Source organism: Puma concolor, chromosome B3 (assembly GCF_028749965.1).
Source record: "Puma concolor isolate L17-30 chromosome B3, mPumCon1.1.hap2, whole genome shotgun sequence".
Lineage (NCBI taxonomy): Eukaryota > Metazoa > Chordata > Mammalia > Carnivora > Felidae > Puma > Puma concolor.
In genome coordinates this window covers 90,900,865-90,915,514 of record NC_141672.1, presented here as the reverse complement: position 1 = coordinate 90,915,514, position 14,650 = coordinate 90,900,865, and positions in this window count along the sequence as shown.

Sequence of the window (14,650 nt, the reverse complement as noted above, 5' to 3'; positions counted from 1 at the left end):
CTGTTTCGAAGGGACACATACACCCCCATGTTTATAGCAGCATTATCAACAATAGCCAAAGTATGGAAAGAGCCCAAATGTCCATCGATGGATGAATGGATAAAGAAGATGTGGTATATATATATATATATATACAATGGAGTATTACTCAGCAATCAAAAAGAATGAAATCTTGCCATTTGCTACTATGTGGATGGAACTGGAGGGTATTATGCTAAGTGAAATTAGTCAGAGAAAGACAAAAATCATATGACTTCACTCATATAAGGGATGAACATAAGGGAAGGGAAACAAAAATAATATAAAAACAGGGAGGGGGACAAAACATAAGAGACTCTCCATAAATATGGAGAACAAACTGAGGGTTACTGGAGGGGTTGTGGGAGTGGGATGGGCTAAATGGGTAAGGGGCATCAAGGAATCTACTCCTGAAATCATTGTTGCACTATATGCTAACTAACTTGGATGTCAGTTAAAAAAATAAATAAAATACCAACACACACACACACACACACACACACACACAAGTGATAAACAGGAGCAAAATATCCTGATAGGTGAATCTGAGTAAAGGGTATATAGGGGCCCCTTGCACTATTTCATATTTGCAACATTTTGTAAGTTTGAAGTTATTTCCAAAGAAAAATTAGGGGGAGGAGAAAGAAAGAAATGGTAGCCTGGGCCCCCACTGCTGGATTCTGGAAGAGCTAATAATAGACAGGAAAAATTCAGGTCTGTCTTTGGCCCTGATCAGTCTCTTTCCTGTGCACATTTAAATAGCTGATGCTTTAATAGCACTCTGGTGCTAATCACACACTGCTCTGCGTGCCTTAGTGTATTAACTCATTTAATAATGGTTCACACACTATTATCCCATTTGATATCGTGAGCCCAATTTTATAAATGAGAAAAGGGTATAAATGAGCAAATCAGTAACCCTGTATGAAGGGAGGTCACCCTGGGCAAGTGGGGAAGCCAGGACTCACATCTGCCCCTTTCTGCTCCATGTTCAATCCCCTTTCCACAGTTACGTGGTTTCCAAACCTGGGTGAGCACCCTACTCACCTCAAGAGTTTTTTAAAGTACAGACTCCCAAGTCCTCCCTCAGCTTCATTGGTCAGAACCACCAGAGAGGGGATGCAGACACCTATTTCTGGGTTTTGTTTGGTTGTCTGCCACCCTCTTCTGCCGCCGTGAAGCTCTTCCATTGCCCCTACTCCTAGCTATCTGGCGTGCCGCTGAAGACACCCTCCCAGACCACTGCCCCTACTCATCTGGCCCCTCTAGCCTATGGCCTTCTCTATGGAAACATAAGCATCCAGAGTCCCTGGGTCCCTTGGAGGCTTTATCTCAATGACCTAAGTGAGATCTGTAGCCAGCTGATTCCAGCTGAAGGGTATAAGGCACCACAGGCCATTCCAATCTTCTATTTGGCTCCTATGTGATATGGCATATGATGATTCTGTGCTTATATGCTCATTATCACACCTCCTTCACTGTAAAAACAGGCCCCTGGTATGAAAAGCCGTAACATGGGATCCCATGTCAGTAAGCAGGCACTCTGTGAACCCTTGATGATACTAGCAGAGGCACAGGAAAAGAAAACAGGTATCTGAGGGAATCAGTTCCATAAAGGATGGATCACTGTCCCCTGCAGTGTGATAGAGGCCTGGTGGCATCAACTTGCCAGCAAATCTAGCTGGACTCCTTGAGAAGTAGTACCGCACTGAAGGCTCATTTTTGGTCTCTGCCACCAACACTTTGGATATTCAGCAGTGACAGTAACTGGACCAGTTTGGGTCAGAAGGAACCCATGCAGAGCCTCTATCCCTGCTACCGAAGTTCCACCATCCATGGACCCATCGTGTGAGCACTGCGGTGACCAAGGGCAGAGGCTGACAGACATCTACCAGGTGAGTCACCTCGTCTACCTGGTTGTGGAGTGACCCTTCTGCTGGGTCTTGATGGTCAACATAAAGATCTACATGCTTTGTGACCACTCCTCTGGTTCAATCAAAGGCTTCTCCAGAATCCTGGCCTCAGATCTTCCACACCTATTCCTTCCACACTAACCAAAGTATTCACCACTGCCTAGGAGTCTGTGTAAAGTACCTCAGGCCATCTCTCCTTCCATACAAAATAGACCAACAAGGGTACTGCTCACAGCTCAGCCCATCAGAAGGATTTCTCTCACCACAGGGTCCACTTCTGAGTGGAGCAGTAGTGTGACAGCAATCCATTTTCAACCCCCTACCCACAGACTCAAGCTCTTCTCCCAGTGTCATAGAGAACCCCTCACCCCATCCCACCTCATGAAGCCATGATGCAAGCCGGAGGAGACATCAGTGCGGCAGGGGTGGATGCCACAGGGATACGGACCACTTTTTCAGGTAACACAGATTGCCAGGCTTCGGCCCAAACTGGTCTTGGCATAATCCCCAAGCAAAGCCTTTTAAAAAGAGAAAAAGTTGATTCTGAGGTACCACCAGGTTTGGAAACCACAGATATGCACTTACCTGGTGTCAACACTGAACACAGCTATACAGTAAGGCTTCAATGCATAAAGTAGACAGGGTCTTTGCCCTCCAGAAGCCTCAAGTCTGGTGTCAGGGCGAGGGGTTTTGGGGGTGGGGGTGATCAGTGTATACAAACCTCTTTAATGAAGGTTTTTAAACTGTCACTTTAAATCAATTGATAATTAGAGACTAGATTGCAATACTAATAATCAGAAAGGGCCTGTTGAAATGAGGCAATCAGAAATGGCCTTTCCCAACACCAATATTCCCCTCTGTGAAGAATAAGTAGAACTTCACAAAAATAAACTCAAAATGGATTAAAGACCTAAATTATGTGAGACCTGAAACCATAAAACTCCTGGAAGAAAACATAGGCAGTAATTTCCTTGACATCAGCCTTAACAACATTTTTCTACATACATCTCCTCAGTCAAGTAAAACAAAAGCAAAAATAAACTTTTGGGGGCACCTAGGTGGTTCAGTCGGTTAAGCATCCAACTTCAGCTCAGGTCATGATCTCATGGTTTGTGGGTTCAAGCCCCACATCGAGTTCTGTGCTGACAGCTCAGAGCCTGGAGCCTGCTTCCGATTCTGTGTCTCCCTCTCTCTCTGCCCCTCCCCCCCGTTCATACTCTGTCTCTCTCTGTCTCTCAAAAATAAATATATGTTTAAAAAAATTAATTAAAAAAATTAAAAAATAAACTATTGGGACTACACCTAATAAAAAGCTTCTGCACAGCAAAGAAACCATCAACAAAATGAAAAGGCCTTATCAAATGGGAGAAGATATTTGCAAGTCATACCAAGTCAACAACCAAGAAAACAAATAATCCAATTCAAAAATGGATAGAAAACCTGAATAGCCATTTTCCCAAAGATATATAGATGGCCAAAAGATGCCTGAAAAGACGCTCAACATCACTAATCATCAGGGAAATGCAAATCAAAACCACAGTGAGATATCACCTCATACCTGTCAGACTGGCTAGTGTCAAAAAGACAATAACAAGCGTTGGTGAGGATGTGGAGAAAAAGGAACCTTTGTGCACTGTTGGTGGGGATGTAAACTGGTATGGGCATAATGGGAAATAGTATGGAGGTTCCTCAAAATATTAAAAACAGAAATACCATATGATCCAGTAATTCCACTGTTGGATATTTACCCAGAGAAAACAAAAACACTAATTCAAAAATATATACCTAAGTTTTTTGCAACATTATTTACAGTAGCCAAGATATGGAAGCAACCCAAGTGTCCATCAACAGATGAATGAAGAGGATGTGGTGTGTATATATATATATATATATATATATATATATATATATATATATGGATATACATACCCACAATGGACATAGAGGATATTATGCTAAGTGAAATAAACCCTACAGAGAAAGAAAAATACCACATGATTGTACTTATATGAGGAAAAAAAAAAAAGGAACAAAGGAGAAATAGACCCATAAATTCAGAAAACAAACTGGTAGGGGCGCCTGCGTGGCTCAGTCAGCTAAGCATCTGACTTGGGCTCAAGTCATGATCTCACAGTTTGTGAGTTTGAGCCCCGCATCGGGCTCTGTGCTGACAGCTCAGAGCCTGGAGCCTGCTTCAGATTGTGTCTCCCTCTCTCTCTGCCCCTCCCCTGCCCACACTCTGTCTCTATATAAAAAATGAATAAACATTTAAAAATTAAAAACAAACAAAAAAAGAAAACAAACTGGTAGTCGCCAGAAAGGAGGGTGCTGGGGGGTGGGCAAACTGGGTGAAGGTGGGGGGTGGGAGGTACGGGGATGAAAGGTATAGCATAAAGAATATAGTCAATGGTATTTTGTAATATTTAATAATAATTACAGTAATAGTAGTTTAATAATAATTTAATGAAACAGTAACTACACTTGTGGAAAGCACAGCATAAGGTACAGAGTTGTCAAATCACTACATTGTACACCTAAAACAAATGTAACATCATGTGTCAACTACACTTCAATAAAAAATCAATTAAGAAATATTTTTAAGGGCAGATTGTATATGTCTATATATTCCTTTGTGTTATTATTGATAAAAGCAGAGGGTATGCAAAATAAATATTTACACACTCAATTTTTTTAAAAAAAAAAGAGTAAGTACAACTTAAACGTACAGAACGGAAGCTTCAGTCAGACCAAGAGTTGGGAACAAGGGGAAAGGCAGGGAGGGGCGAGAGAGCGGTGGAAAAAAAGGAAGACTGGAGCCTTTAGATTACCTCAGGCAGAGGAAAACAGCCTCTCCAGACTTTAATTCCAAATGTTACCAAGGCAAGGGAGTGCCCAGGACTAACATGAAAGGAAGATCTAGAAAAGTGTGGAAGCTTGCATGCATACACACACGATGTGGCTTGCCAGCCATAACTCACAAAAGCCTCTGGTAGCTTTAGTTTCGCCCCATATGGTACTGATGACCAACCTCCCAAATGGTACATGACGCCTAATGCAAAAATTCTGCCTCCTGTCACAACAGATGCAGCATAATGTTCTGTTCCAGAAATGTGCTCACAGTACCTGCAGACCGTTTCCCAATGCCGCCCTGTCCTTCCAATACATACATGCATACATATACATACATACGCATACATACATGCGTACGGTGTTCACGTGGATTTTTACCGGAGTCAAAATACAACGTCGGTTTCCCCCAGGAAAAGCGAAACCGTAGAACAATATGGAAAAATGAGGAGCGCGCCCTCTTGTGGCTCTGGCCTGACCCTGTCGCTTCCTAACCACGTGAGCTGGGCCAGTTGCTTCTCTTCAAGCCTCTGTCGTCGGTAAAACGCTCTCGGGTACGGTGATTGTGAATATTAAACAAGAAATTGGATGCAGAGCGCCTAGCCGGGTGTCTAGTTGATACTATTTTGAAGAGGACTGTGACTATGACCGTGGCTGAGCAAACTCACCTGAGCAGGAAAGTGTCAAGGCCAGGGAGCGCGGCGCCCTGGTGGGCCAAGTGGCTGGAGAGACGGGCCTGTGTTCCACGTGACGTCAGTTTGGGCTCCTTTACAAGGCGCTTATGGCGCCGCCAGTTAATGAGGCGCAGGTGGTAAACATACACAGCTTGGCATCGCTTCAAACCAAGCGTTTCTAGGCCCAGTTTGTTACAAGATCAGGAAGGAAAGAAGCCAGCGGAGACCCGCAGGTGTCCGCGGCGCGCAAGTGCTCCAGTCCTCCTGCATGGGGCGCCCACAGCCCAGGCAGAAGGAGAGCCAGCAGCGCGCTCCCCTTTCGCTCTCCACCAGCCATTACTTAATTGGTTGGGTCACAGAACCCACTGAGGAGCCCCATGAAGCTGAAAGGGCCGTTATTGGCAGGTGCTGGCAGGAACCCCCGGTGTCAGCAGGCTTCCTGGAGGAGCTACGGTTCCCCCTTCCTAGTCAGTAGGAAGCTTTGCAAGTAACCAAGAGGATCCTCCCTAGGAACTCAGGATCCCTTAGATTCAAGCTCCTCCCTTAGATTTAAGAGGACAGGAACCGATCTTACTCACCTGGTGACCCCCTCAGCTGGCCAGGCCACATGCATATGTGTTTGCAGAATGAATGAATGAATAGATTAAAGTTGATGATGGAGTAGAATACAGGATGTGTCCACCTTGTTATCCTTGTAATAAAACTAGGTTTTTAACCTTAGCATCTGCTTGGAGAATCAATCCTCTCACCTCCCAAATCAACTTACACAGAGCTGACACAGTCCTCTTCCCTAAGAGTGGGCACGTGACTGGTTCAAGAAAAGTCAACCCCAGCTTGGACCATCAAATCTCTTAGCAGATTTTTACCATCTTCACAGTCAGAAAAGAGGGACTGTTGCTTTAAGGAGCAGGTAAGCCTGATGCTGCCTGGGGCCTCTTTGTCTGCTTGTGAGGTGGTACTGAGGAGGAAACCAAAACAAAGAAAGGCAAGCCAGAACTGGAGAGGAACACCTTGAGCCTCTGGATCTGGCCATGCCTGAACTCCTTCTCAGGTTTATAGATGTATAAGCCAATAAATTGCTTTTTTGCTACTTGGAAAATAAGAGAATTTGGACTAATACATTTCTCCATTTTCTTTTACTCCCAACCAGAAATATCACAGGGCTGAACCAGGAGAAGCCTTCCAAAGTAATCCTAATATCAACAATTTTTCCAAGACACTGTGAGAACAAACAGGTGCAGATCCCTGTTAGGCTTCTCATTTGTTATGAGATCTTAAAAATCTCTCAGGCCTTTTGACAATGACCACAGAGTTCCTAGTCACAGATGACGACCCATTTCTATATTTACAAATTGGACTCAAAACTTTTATCTTAACCATAACCGTTCAAATTACTGTGTGTTTACAATTACTGATGTTTAAGCACCTATTGTATTTGCATATAGAAACCATTAGAAGGCATTCCTCAGTTAGAAGACAGCCACTAGTCAGATCTAAGGTAGGACATAAGGATGTATTTACAAGCTGGACTATTACTGATTTGGAGGAAGCAAACTAATAAAATGAGCTTTGCTGGAGCAAAATGGCAGACAGTGAAGTCCTTGTGTCTCATGGCTCATTTGCTCAGATAAGAAAGGGGTAGGGTAAAGAGAGTTTTATATCAGTCTTGTTAAATTTCAGAGTATGGTCCCCAGTCAACAGCATAGCATGGACTCCAGGAGGAAGCGCCCTGGCTGACAACTGAGACAGGAAATGAGGTGAAGACAGAGGTGTAAGGCTGGTCAGCAGTTGTCCCAACACCCCTTCCTCACATCCTCCCATTGTCCCGTATGGGGATTGATGACCTCTCATCATTTTAATGAGACCCATCCCCAGGTCAGCCACTTTCTCTCCTCTCCATCCTTTGCCTCGTGACCTCTTCCTCCAGTCTGCTCCTCTCACTGCTTTGCTTTGCTTCAGGCCTCTCTCTACCATTCACAGTACTAGGCATGAAAACAGGGTCCTTGGGCCGAAGAGATTGCCAACATTTCCCAGTCCTAGAAGGTCTCCCATAAACCTACCAAAGGAAGATTTATAACTGCTTTAGCCTGAAGGCTGGATATTCATCAGCTGTGGAAAGATATGTTAATCCCAGGTTTGGAATACTAATTTTTTATGTCAAAAATACTTTGTGGTTTTATTCCATGAATATCACTGACTGAGGGAGTCTGAGTAAAATCCCATTGGGGAAGATGGCTGCGACTCCACGGTTGGCAGGGGCTTGGGGATCTAACCTCTTGGCAATGCCTCTCTTCCTTTCCAGAACCTTCTCTTCAGCTCTTCTCCTTCTCCATGACGGCATTACCATCCATCACAGTCACCCAAGCCTGGGAGTCATCCCGTCCTCCATATTTCCTTACCCCTTACTAGTCATCTCAAAGCTCTGGGCTTGTGAATGCAGCCCCTCTTATACTGACCTCTGTATTAAAGAAGCAAGCTGGGAAAAGACAACTAGTTTCATTTAGAGCCTGCCAGTGAGTGAGGGGCACTTGCATCAGACTGAAAAACAAAAGAAAAGAAGCCCTTTCCCCTCTGGCAGTAGGGGGCATGTGTGTCTGCACACGTGAGACTTGCAGAGATTTGTAGGCAACCAACTATTCTGATGTGTCGGACAGCTGAGATCAATGGAGCCAGTATTTCCTGCAATTTCTTCAGCCTCCTGATCGCCTAAAAACCAGCAGTAATTTTCCATGACGTTTGTTTCCCCATCTATTCCTACAGTTCTGTATATACCTACTTCCCAATGTTCCAGGAGGCACCAAACTTTCTGTGAAAAGCCAAATGGTAAACATTTTAGGCTTTGAGGGCCACGTGCAGTCTCTGTCACAAGTGCTCAACTCTGCCATTGTAGGGCAAAAGCAGTCCTGAACAATACATACACAGAGGAGTGTGACTGTGTTCCACTAAAACTTCATTTATAAAAACAAACAGTGGACTGAATTTGGTGCACAGATCCTAGTTTGCCGGCCTCTGCCATCTTCAATTTCTTTCTGCCTGAACTATTTACACAGTGGTTTCTGTTTGCCTAATGCAGTTCCCTAAATATCCATGAATACACTCCTTCCTTAGTGCCTTAATTCAAGCCGTCTTCATCTCTTGTTAAATCTAGTTGACCCTGGCTTTGGTCACGTCATCCGGAATCTCCTTCTCCATCCATACCTCACTCATGCTGCTACAATTGACTCCCTGCCATTTTTATGTAAACTCCTTCAATGTCTCCCCACCCCTTTTAGTTTACCTTGTGTCAGTCAGGGTCCCAATAGGAATCAGATGACAAGGTTCAGTTAGGATCATTCAAGATAGGCTCATTTACAAAGGTGGCCTGGATTAGGGGAGCCACAGGCACAGTGGAGTCATTTGGGGTTTGTATCCATAGGGGTGTTTCCACCTTTAGGCCCATGGGGACTGTGCAGGAGTGATCCTCAGAATGCAAAAAGAGAGTCGTTCAGAAAGACCAGGTTTGGAGTTTTTGTTTCCATGTTGATTTTTCTTAACCTAACTCTTCTCAGACTAGTACTTTTATAAAATGCAATCAAAATTTATTAGAAGAAAATAGGATATTTGAAAACACATAAAGTACAAGCTCAATTTTTTTGTTATTAGATTCAACAGATATAAAATATCCCTGTCAAATTGCTATGAAAGTTTATAAACTCTTACTCTCAATTTCCGTTATTACCTCATCATGGGGCCAAGACAACCCTGCAGAGAGGGAGCCAGAGGAATTAACTCCCAACCTTACTTTCCTCCCTCTCTCTCATTCCCTACCAACAACCTTCACTGGCCAAAACCAACCAGAAACCAGGCAGCAGGAGAGACTTTTCACACAACCCATGCCACCCAGTCTCCTAGGGCAGAGGATGGGGTGCCGAGGTGAAGGGTGGAGCTGGAGGAACAGAAAGCAACACAAGGAATCCCAGCTTGTGATGAACACTGGGTGTTATATGCAAGTGATGAATCACTAAATTCTACACCAGAAACCAATTTTACCATATATGTTAACTAACTAGAATTTAAATAGAAACTTAAAAGGAAAAAAAAAAAAAAGAAATCCCAGCCCTGTCACAGAACTAGAATAAACAATCCCAAAATGTGTATGGAGCCACAAAAAAAAAAAAAAAAAAAAACCCTGAATAGCCAAAGCAATCCCAAGGAAAAAGAACAAAGCTGGAGGCATTGTGCTTGGTGATTTCAAACTGTATTTCAAAGCTATAGTAATCAAAATAGTGTGGCATTGGCATAAAAACAGACACAATGCAACAAAATAGGGAGCCCAGAAATAAACCCACACACATATCATTAAATATCAACAAAGCAGCCAAAAATGTACAATGGGGAAAGAACAGTCTCTTCAATAAACGGTGTTGGGAAAACCGGACAGCCATATACAAAAGAATGAAACTAGACCACTATCATACCCCACACACAAAAATTAATTCAAAATGGATTAAAGACTTGAATGGGAGGCCCGAAATCATAAAACTCCTAGAAGAAAACATAGGCAGCAAGCTCCTTCACACCAGTCTTGGTGATGATTTTTTGGATTTGACATTAAAAGCAAAGGCGCCAAAAGCACAAATAACAAGTGGGACAACATCAACCCAGAAGGTTCTGCACAGCAAAGGAAACCATCAACAAAATGAAAAGGCATCATACTGAATGGGAGAAGATATCTGCAAGTCATAAGTACGATAAGGAGTTCATGTGCAAAATACATAAACAACTCATACAACTCAATAGCAACAGAGAGAAAATCCAGTTTAAAAATGGGCAGAGGATCTGAATAGACATTCTTCTAAAGAAGACATATGAATGTCCGACAGACACATGACAAGTTGCTCAACCTGACTAGTCATCAGGGAAATGCAAATTCAAACCACAATGTGATATTACCTCACGCGAGCCAGAATGGCTACTATCAAAAGACAATAACAAATGTCAACAAGTGTCATGGAAAACCCCACTTCTCCCAGGCAGGCAGGAATTCCTAGTCTAAGGCAAAGCTATTTCTGAGTGCTTCATTCAACTACCAGAGTTAATGACAATAATAATAGCTTCGGTCCATACGCCAAACTGCCAAAAGTTGTACCTTGATTCTTTTAGTGCTTACATCAATGCTGTGAAGTAGGTGTTACCACCCACTCTACAGGTGACAAAATGGTGATTTAAAAGCGTGAGTTGGAGGGCACTGTGGTAGGGTTCCCGGCCCTAAGGAAAGAAAAAAACAAACAAACCTCAAGGCAACCTGGCTGTAGGCATGCGTGACAACATCCCTCATGACCGTGTAACGTGAGACCACTTAATCAGACCGCATGTTTGTGTGTTACCATATATGGGAGACAAAGAAGTAAAAAATAGGTAGAAAACTACACCACGTGGCGTTCGGGGCTCAGTTCTCCAGGTACGAACCCAACTGAGCGGTGCTGGCAGGAATAAAGTTACTTCCTGGAAAGAAAAGCCTCAGTGTCAGAAAGAATCCTGCTACAGCATTTGGGTAGCCCAGTCATTAAGCATCCAACTCTTTATTTTGGCTCGGGTCGTGATCTCACAGTTCATGAGATCAAGCCCTGCACCGGGCTCTGTGCTGACAGTGTGGAGCCTGCTTGAGATTCTCTCTCTCTTTCTCTCTCTCTCTCCTCGCCCCCCCCCCCACCCCCTGCACACTCCTCCTCTTCAAAATAAATAGATAAATGTTAAAAGAAGAAGAAAAGAAGCAGCAGAAGCAGCAGCTTGAGTTGAATGCTGAGACACTGAATGGGAGGGCCAGTGAATGGGAGGGCCAAGACCCAAATCCAGGTCTGTGGTTCCAAGTCCTGCGTTCCGCTGGGCTGTCCTTCGAGAAGGTCTGAAGCCAGCTTGTGCATGGCAGCACCAGAGAGCCTACCTTTCTGCAGCTTCTGCCCACTGTTGGCCTGTAAGGCGCCCCAGATTGTACCTGAGCGATGCGATCAAAGGAGTTTTACCACATGCAAATATGGAAAGCTATAACTTAATTTAGGGTCGTTTGAAGCATGCTCTTCTCCAAGGAAGTTAATTTTAAAAATCAATATTGAGAGAGGGAAAACTGCCCAGTATTTCACCATCCATCTTTCTCAACTGTCTTTTGTGATCTTTCTATCTATCTGTTGCAAAGTATTAACCTTCACTTTCTCCAGCATACGGACAAGCTATCTCCTTAGCTAATTGGCAGTTAACCTAACTAGAGGGGTACCTGGGTGGCTCAGTCAGTTGAGTGAATTGACTTCAGTTCAGGTCATGATCTCAGGTCATGAGGCTCCTGAGGTTGAGCCTCACATCCGGCTTTCTGCTGTCAGGACAGAGCCCACTTTGGATCCTCTGTCCCCTTCTTCTCTCTGCCCCTTCCCCACTCATGCCCTGTCTCTCTTTCTCTTTCTCTCTCTCTCTCTTTCTCTCTTTGAAAACAACAACAACAAAAAAAAAAAATTAAAAAAAAAAAAAAAAACCTAACTAGAGAGACTTGGTTTTCATTAATCCATCCAAAAAGGCTCATCTTATCCAAAGCATTTCTCTTGTTCCTTCCTTCCCTGAGATGATCCTTCCCTGACTGAAAGCTCCAAGTGTGGTCTTAGGGATGAATGGAAGACACTATTTTAAAATCAGACTGGAGTGGGAGCACCTAGGTGGCTCACTAAGTTAAGTGTCCAACTCTTGATTTCAGCTCAATGTCACTGTTGATGAGTTCCAGCCCTGCATCAGGCTCTGTGCTGACAGTGCAGAGCCATCTTGGGATTCTCTCTCTCTCCCTCTCTCTCTCTGCCCCTCCTTCTATCTCTCTCTCAAAAATAAATAAATAAACATTTAAAAAAATGAGACTGGAGTTATCCAGTGCATGAAGACAATCAGAGAAGCTATTCTTAAATATTGGGTTACAAAAGCCACCTTCCTCAAAAAGAGTACTATTTCATGTTTTTGATAATTTTGTTCATAGGATTATTGTAGGATTATGTGGGAAAAGTATCTAGGGCTGACTATATCCCAATACCCTACTGGGCATGGCACATAGATTTATTACATTAATTCATTAATTAGCAATTTTCTTAGCCAACACAAATGATCTGTGCTCCTTGAGTAATTAATTACTCACCAATCTCCTACTCCTCTCTGTAATCAATCTCTAGGTCTTCAACACATATGAAGTATAAAACACAAACAGTACTTTGGAGTGTGATTCTTTTTGTTTTCAGCAACTTTATATGTGGTAATATTAGAGCAACAGAGAAAGAGACACTAAGACATTATTAGTTGTTATCACTGGAGGATGGATTTGGGCTAATTTTTATTATTTTTGTTTATCTCTGTTCTCCAAATTTTCTACAAAAGTTAGGCATAAGAAAAAAGCACTAAAAATGTCTTTAATACCAAAAACATCTACTAAATCTGAAACCATGTTCCCCCTGGTGACTTAAGTCTCATTTCCCTCCCTCTACCCCAGTGGTCCCTAAGCTGCCACCCCAGCTCTATTATTACACCCATAGCTCACCCAGGGCAGGAATTTCAATTCCCTAGAAGAAGCTCCAGGAACAAGGGGAGGAGACTAAGGAGAGATTTCTCAAGTCATTGGTCCTAGCCCGAAAGGCATCAGCCTCTGAGTCAGAGGCCCCACCAGTGGAGAAACCACACACCCTCGTCTCTATCCTGGTCTCACCCCCCTGCTGCCTGATCCCAATAACTGGAGGCAGTCGAAAGGGCAGATCCCTCCCTTGGCCAACCCCACATGTGTGGTTGAGATAGTCTTCAAAGGCCAAGTTTTCCTGGACTTCTGGCCAATAGTGGTTACTGCTCCCTCCAGCCTTGGCAATAAATTCCGCCCAGCTAATGCGAATCCAGAAGAAATCCCCTGGTGCTTAGAGGTTTATTCAGAATGCATGATCATAAACAGACCCAGGAGGCTCCAGTTCACCTTGCAAGAGATTTCAAAGAGACTCGACCTGAAGCCTCAGCTATTCCCAGAATCCCAGCCCATTGCTAAAAACGCAGAAACCGTCTTCACCAGCATGTTTGTCTACGGCCGGGGAGAAAATAACGGCTGGCTCTTCCCAGGACCTCTTGGGCATTGCAGAAGAAGGTCATGTGGGATGAATAGCCCCCAGCTCTCCCTGACTTGCATGCCTTGTGAGAATGGGCAGCCCACCAGGAGCCAAGCTGCGGCCACCTCAGGCCAGGACTCAGAGCACAGGGCAGAATAATCCCACCACTGCCTGTTTTCACAAGCACGATGTGAACGTAGCTTTTGTGGCTCTCCTCTCCCATTCTAGGACTGGGGCAGGGCTCGGTGGGGAGAGTGTTCCCAGGAGCACGGTCAATACATTGTCCAGACAGGACATTTTGGAATGAAAGGGGCACTGGCAAGATAACAGATGTTAAATAGGAATATTGCAGACAAACCAAATGTGTGGCTACCACAGAAAACATCTTCCACTCCTATTGCCCGGGCTCTGCTGAGGGAGTGGCACCCTGTTCTCTTTCTTCAGAACCTGTGCCTCTGAGGAAAGTCTACTTTCCAAATCAACCAAGGCCTCATCCAGCAACCCCCTGGCATCCCAGAAAGAGAAGAGGGAACTATCACATGAACCACAATAGTGTGGGCAGAGCCCTCTCTGTCTGGTTCACCACTGCATCCCCTGGGCCAAAATAGTGCTCGGCAGGTAGTAGGTGCTCAGTAAATACTTGCTGGGTTAATTCACAAATGGCTGAGCAGTTTCTCAAGTCATCAGCAGAACTCCAGGAAACCAGAGAGACTTGGCAATCCCAGATAACACTGTTGCCTAAAGTAGGTGGCTGTTTAGGTTTGAACTCTGAACTGTTGTAAAAATCTAAGGTTTTGCATAGACTGCTATGCATTTCCTTTTGGTGGAGTTTATAAATAAATATAAAATGTACAAAGCTTTAAAATACCAGGGGCGCCTGGGTGGCGCAGTCGGTTAAGCGGCCGACTTCAGCCAGGTCACGATCTCGCGGTCCGTGAGTTCGAGCCCCGCGTCGGGCTCTGGGCTGATGGCTCGGAGCCTGGAGCCTGTTTCCGATTCTGTGTCTCCCTCTCTCTCTGCCCCTCCCCCGTTCATGCTCTGTCTCTCTCTGTCCCAAAAATAAATAAACGTTGAAAAAAAAAATTAAAAAAAAAAATAAAATACCAGATTG